The sequence below is a fragment of the Eubalaena glacialis genome, chromosome 3 (genome assembly GCF_028564815.1).
Source record: "Eubalaena glacialis isolate mEubGla1 chromosome 3, mEubGla1.1.hap2.+ XY, whole genome shotgun sequence".
Classification (NCBI taxonomy): Eukaryota; Metazoa; Chordata; class Mammalia; order Artiodactyla; family Balaenidae; genus Eubalaena; species Eubalaena glacialis.
Genome location: NC_083718.1, coordinates 176,590,651 through 176,596,766, shown reverse-complemented (window position 1 = coordinate 176,596,766; position 6,116 = coordinate 176,590,651). Strand labels below are relative to the sequence as shown.

The window sequence follows — 6,116 nt, the reverse complement described above, 5'->3', positions numbered from 1 at the left end:
GATGGGGGTGTGAGCGATGATTGCAAACTTTAGAATTCACTGCGGGGTGAAATCGAGGGGGTGTGGAAGGCACGGTGTGTGCAGAGAACTGGGAGTGGTCCATTTTGCCGTTGGCAGCTATGGGGGACTTTTTGAGCTGTAGTATGGAAGAACAAGTCAGGAGGCAGGAATACTAGATGGAAGGGCATTGTAACAGCCCTGGCAGAAATGACGGGGCAGAAGGACGATGGGAAGAAGCATTATAAGGGGAGAGGTGGGAGGGAAGTGGGCGCTGAAAGAGGAAGAACAGGTGTGACCATTTTGCCTGTCTAATAAATATTTTTTGAACTTGCTTTGGGAATTTTGAGGCAATTCAAAGAGTTTAACATCTAGTTGGAAAAACAAGACCCATGCACAGGCTACCACGAAGGAATATTTTTAGAGTAACAGCGTGAGAAAATTGAGAGCCTCAGGCCCAAGGAGTGCTTGTGTGAACCTTGTCTGGCAGGGAGGTCACCAAATTCCTCTACAGTTGGTAGATGCTGTGCCTGCGCAAACAGGCGGTGAGGCTGTCAGGTGTGGGAAGTCTAATGACTCACCCGTGGCACAGCTGGTACCTACATATCAGAGAGAGAACTGCTGCAGGTAAGAGTTGGAAGGAACTTTGGAGACCCTCGACACTATCCCCTTCTTTACTCTTACCATTTTATGGAAGAGGAAACTGAGACCCAGAGAGGGGATTGGAGTTGCCCAAGATCATGCAACTAGTTTGGATCAGAGGTGGGACCAGAACCCAGGTCTCCAGATGCAGAATCTATGTCCCTCAAACGCTGCTTCTCTCTTGCACCCCAGGAGGTGCAAGAGAACCTGTCAAAGACTGTGTCGACAGAAGCAAGCACTTCCTCATTCTAGGAGTGATAAAGAAACACAGTGGCTGTTGCTGAATGAACAGCCATTTTCTTTATTTTCCGTTACTTCCTCTGCAAGCTTATGTTGTAATATTGTCCACAACAGCAAGCCCAGACACCTAACACAAGCAAACAAACAAAACAACAACAACAACAAAAAGCATTCGTACACATCATCTGGTGATCATCTGGTGAGTAATGGTCTTTGATGTTACAGAACTCATCTTGGGAGAGATAAAATAGGACACCATGACCTTCATTTCTCCTTAGCCTCATAACCAAAATGTAAATCTGCAGGGGCAGGTGACAGGCATTGCAATAGGGTGGAAAAACTGGAAGTTGGGAAACCTAGGTTTCTTCCATTGGACGCCACCTTGTTGGGTCTCCTTGGGCAAGTCTTGTCCACTCTCTGGTCCCATTTCCTCATCTAAACAATGAGAGCAGTTCTCTGTGATACCTGAGGTCCCCTTTCTCCCTTGCTCTCCCCCTCCATAAACTCTAAGCTGAAATAGAGTGTGATTGTGAAAGGAGAGAGGAAGAAAGTGTGGAAGTGCATTTAATTCAATGATTTTTAAACTCTAGTTTAAAACTCTAGTTTTATTCATTAAACAGATGTTTACTGAGTATCAATTTATGCCAGGCACTTGGGTATTTTCTTTGCTGAAATGAGATAGGACCCCGCCAATGAATACAGAACGGCATGCCCCAAATTTAAGGAGCCACATATCCACCTTTAAAAAATCATCCCATTTCTTTGCCTTACAAAAAGATAGGTATTTGGGTTAAAATAAAATTCGATTTTCCAAAATGTAATCTAAAGCTTTTCAGAAGCAGTTCAGTGCCACAGATATTGACCAGTCCCTTTAAGACTCTATGCTGGGTCTTCACGTAACACTGGGAACTGAGAGATAAACATGGAGCTCATCTTGTGGGGGAAGACAAGCCAGTGACTCCCACTTAACACAGTCCATGATATGGGCTGTAAGAGAGGGTTGAAATTTGTCCTTGGGGGCTGTACTGGGTTGAAGCGTGTCCCCCAAAACTTCATGTCTGCTTGAATCCTGTGAATGTTACCTTCTTTGGAAGTAGAGTCTTTGGAGATGTAATCTGTTAAATTAAGATGAGGTCATACTGGATTACAGTGTGCCTTCATCCAATGATTGGTGTCCTTAAAAGAAGACACCAAGGCGGCCCCGTGCGGCCCGGGTATGCCCAGTGTGGGCGCAGCGGCCCCCGGCCTTGGGAGCGCGCGGGCGGGGGCCTGGCGCGGAGGGGTGCGGAGGGGCGTGGAGGAGCCCAGCGGGCCAGCGGTGGGCCAGGGGCCGGGCCGGAGCCGGAGTCGCGTCGGGGGTGGGGTGGGGGTGGGGGCGGGGGGAGGAAGCTGCCGGAAACTTCTCTACCTGAAGTGAGTGCATCTGTGTAGGATTTGACCCAAGGAGAAGATGGTACATACAGTGTTGTGCAAGTTGCCTTCCCTCTGCTGTATTCCCTGCTCTTCCTGTTCTGGGTGGCAGTAGTCCAGTGGGGTTAATAAGGTGCTTCATGATGAGACATCTGGGGACACTTCTCTCTCCTTTGTGCAGTTGATAGTTTGGGCGGTGAAGAGATGGCTGACGGTGTCAGAACCTTTGTGCAGGACCTTGCCAGGGGAATCAAAGACTCCATCTGGGGAATTTGTACCATCTCAAAGCTAGATGCTCGAATTCAACAAAAGAGAGAGGAGCAGCGTTGAAGAAGGGCAAGCAGTGTCCTGGCTCAGAGGAGAGCCCAGAGTAGAGAGAGGAAGCAAGAGAGTGAACCACGTGTTGGTAGTAGAATTTTGCAATGCTGCGCTTGGAATGGCGGAGTATTCTGGTTCAGTCTCCTTTTGTTTTATCGAGTGTTTATTCCCGTGCTTCAGTCAGTAACGGCCCAGATTATTGGTGATCCGTCACTACATGGGGATGTGTGGTCGTGGCTCGAGGTTTTCCTCACGTCCGTTTTCAGTGCCCTTTGGGTGCTCCCCCTTTTGTGCTTAGCGAAGTTGTGAATGCGATTCGGTTTCAGGATATAGCTGACCTGGCCTTCGAGGTATCAGGGAGGAAGCCTCACCCATTCCCTAGTGTCAGCAAAATAATTGCTGACATGCTCTTCAACATTTTGCTGCAGGCTCTTTTCCTCCTCCAGGGGATGTTTGTGAGTCTCTTTCCCACCCACCTTGTCGGTCAGCTGGTTAGTCTCCTGCATATGTCTCTTCTCTACTCACTATACTGCTTCGAATATCGTTGGTTCAATAAAGGAATTGAAGGAATTAAAGGAATTGAAATGCACCAGCGATTGTCAAACATAGAACCCCTTACTACCTTGGATGTGGTCTGCCCTTGGCTTTCCTCACAGCAATGCAGTCCTCCTACATTGTCAGTGGCTGCCTATTCTCTATCCTCTTTCCTTTATTCATTATCAGCGCCAATGAAGCAAAGACCCCTGGCAAAGCATACCTTTTCCAATTGCGCCTCTTCTCCGTGGTGGTTTTCTTAAGCAACAGACTCTTCCACAAGACGGTCTACCTGCAGTCTGCCCTGAGTAGTTCAGCTTCTGCAGAGAAGTTCCCCTCAACCACACCCATCTCCTGCCAAACTGAAGGCTGCTGAGGGCCCCTGAGTCGCCTGCCACCTAGAGGGGATGGGTGGGATTGGAAGGATGCCGCGTCAGCTCTTTTTCTCGTTCACCTCCCCCCGACCAGGGAAGGCAGGACCCACTCTGCCAAGGGCCCTCTGCATATTCCCTTCTCTCTGAGGAATCGGGATTTTTGTCTCTGGTGCACGTAAGGCAGAATCGTCCTGACACCAGTATGGATTTTAAACACCGGTGAGTCTGAAAGGACCACAGGTTTTTCTGCAGCTCTTTTCTAGCATTTGCCAGCCCCTTGCCTGGACTGATTTGAATACTTTTTCTCCCTGTACCATTTATCCTCCCACCTCCCCTTCCTGCCTTCCACCACCCTTGGATGAATGGATTTTTGTAATTCTAGTTGTTGTATTTTGTGGACCTGTTGTTTTGGATTTTCTGTGAAGCACATATATTGGACGTGGAAAGCAAAGGAGACCCCGCTGCTCCTGGCCACTCCCGTTATAGCCATCACTGTCTTGTTTCTTGTAACTCAGGCTAGATTTGGTCTCTTGTTCCACTGCAAAAAAAACAAGCCTGAAGAGATGGGACAGGAGGAAAGACCTCACAGCCAGATCTGCTGGGTTTTGAGGAGTGGTTTTCTTTCTTCCCCTTGAAAGGGAAAAAGCTTTTTTCACTGGTACATTTAAAGCTCCCCCAGCTATAAGGAGGTACCAAGTTTGGACAAGTGTCACTGCAACACAGAATGCTCAGAGAACCTAAACTTTTAAACTCTGGAGGTCTGAACTTTACTGTTGGCCACTGCTAGGTCTGTCTGGTATTTCAAAGGAATATTGGGTGCTGCAAATAGGAACTGAAGGGGTAAACTTATTAAACCCATTAAACCTGTGATTGGTTGGTGTTTTCCTGTCATTTTAAAGAGAATAAATATGGGGGGAAGGGCAGGTGTCAAAGCACTTGCACAGTTTTAAGACATCACAAACGTGAGCTTGTTTCCCACAAATGTGTAATGGTTGAAATTTACAAGTCGTCACTTCAAGAAACATATTCATGGAACCCAGGACTTTGTCTTGGATAATTTGGAAGATTAGTTCTGAAAAATGTTCCCTGAAGAAGTTGGGGTTATGTGATTATAATCATGTTAACATCTTGTGAAAGAATTTGGGATTGAGTTGTTTCAAAGTCTATATGTACATCTGTCCTGTGTACTCATGAAGGAAGAGAGGGCCTTCTAGACTTCAAGAACTGAACATTCTCATTAGGGAAGAGATTAGACATTTGGTTAACAGAAACCTTTACTATGTACAGGACAAAATAAGTATTTAAAAATCGTTGCCAGCAGATGTGAACCAAGTTTGAATACAGAAGGTTTTAAAATAGTGGGTATTTTGGAAGTAGGTGTTTCTAGCTCATGAAAAAAAATTGTAAAAGACAGTTTAAGATTTATTTTCAATATCCCTCTGTGACAGACATCTCTGGTCATTTGACAGTAGTATTGCAGAGAACTACTTTCAGGTTGCCGAGGGGGTGGTTGAAGAAGACCTCAGTATTTCATCAGCTTGCAACTGATCAGCGACTGCCTTACTTAAGATTAGTTGTTGTAGTTTTTTAAATGAGGTTAAAATGGCCACATCTTTGCTGCCTGAAATTTGTATTTGTGTCAGCTAAGCTGGTCTTAGAAGGGTGAGGGAAGTTGAGTAGAGGAAGGCAAGTGATATTATCCAGCACTGTGCCTGGCTATAGAAAATGCTTTAAGTCACTGGACGTGAGGAATCTGTAAAGTTTTATTAGTGTAACTGAGAGGCCAGGCCTGTACAAAGGCTAGATTACCAAATGTCTATTGTTGTAGGTATTCCTAATTTCATGAGATGTACACAAAAGCAGTGTAAACTTCTCTCGCCTTTTCACTAGCATATGGGCAGTGAGGGCAGCGATTAGGACATTGGGATCAAAGGGAGAATAGGCTCTGTTTTTGCCAAGTTCAGAATGGCAGTTAAAGGCAGACTAATAGTAACTGAAAATAAGGGAGGGCACATCACTACAGATGAAAGTGAGAGCTTGAGTTTCAATCATACAGCCAGGAGGATCTAAGGAATCATGTTCACAAGTCTCTCTTCAGGGACAGACATCACAGCTTGGACAGGTATGTGTGGTTGAAAACACGACCCTTTTATCCTATCTAGTGCTGAGTTGTCCACTATAGTAACTCTACAAAGTAAATGCTTTCTAGACCTGAGTATGTTAAGTCTGTTGGAAACTTTTAAATGGACAAATTCATGCACTGCCTTGTTCATTGCTCTGCACTTGGTAAGGGGCCAAGAGAAAATTTAAGAGAAATTGAACTGGAATAAACCCAGAAGAGGGCAACTAATGGTTAGGGGTTCATGAACCACCTTAAAGGATAACTTCTGTGGGAGTAAAAGGGCAACTATTAAAAAAAAAAAAAAAAAGAAGAAGACACCAAGAGAAAAGACCTAAATGATGTAAGATGGGAAACCATAAAGCTCCTAGAAGAAAACATAGGCAGAACACTCTCTGACATAAATCGTAGCAATATTTTTTGGAATTTGTCTCCTAAGGCAAAGGAAATAAAAGCAAAAATAAATGGGGTCTAATTAAACT

At 45.3% G+C, this 6,116-nt stretch overlaps 1 pseudogene; it reads left to right on the top strand.

Annotated features, from left to right (window-relative positions):
• The first annotated feature begins 2,361 nt into the window (after positions 1-2,361).
• Positions 2,362-3,404, top strand: LOC133088877 (etoposide-induced protein 2.4 homolog; annotated as a pseudogene).
• Positions 3,405-6,116: the final 2,712 nt, after the last annotated feature.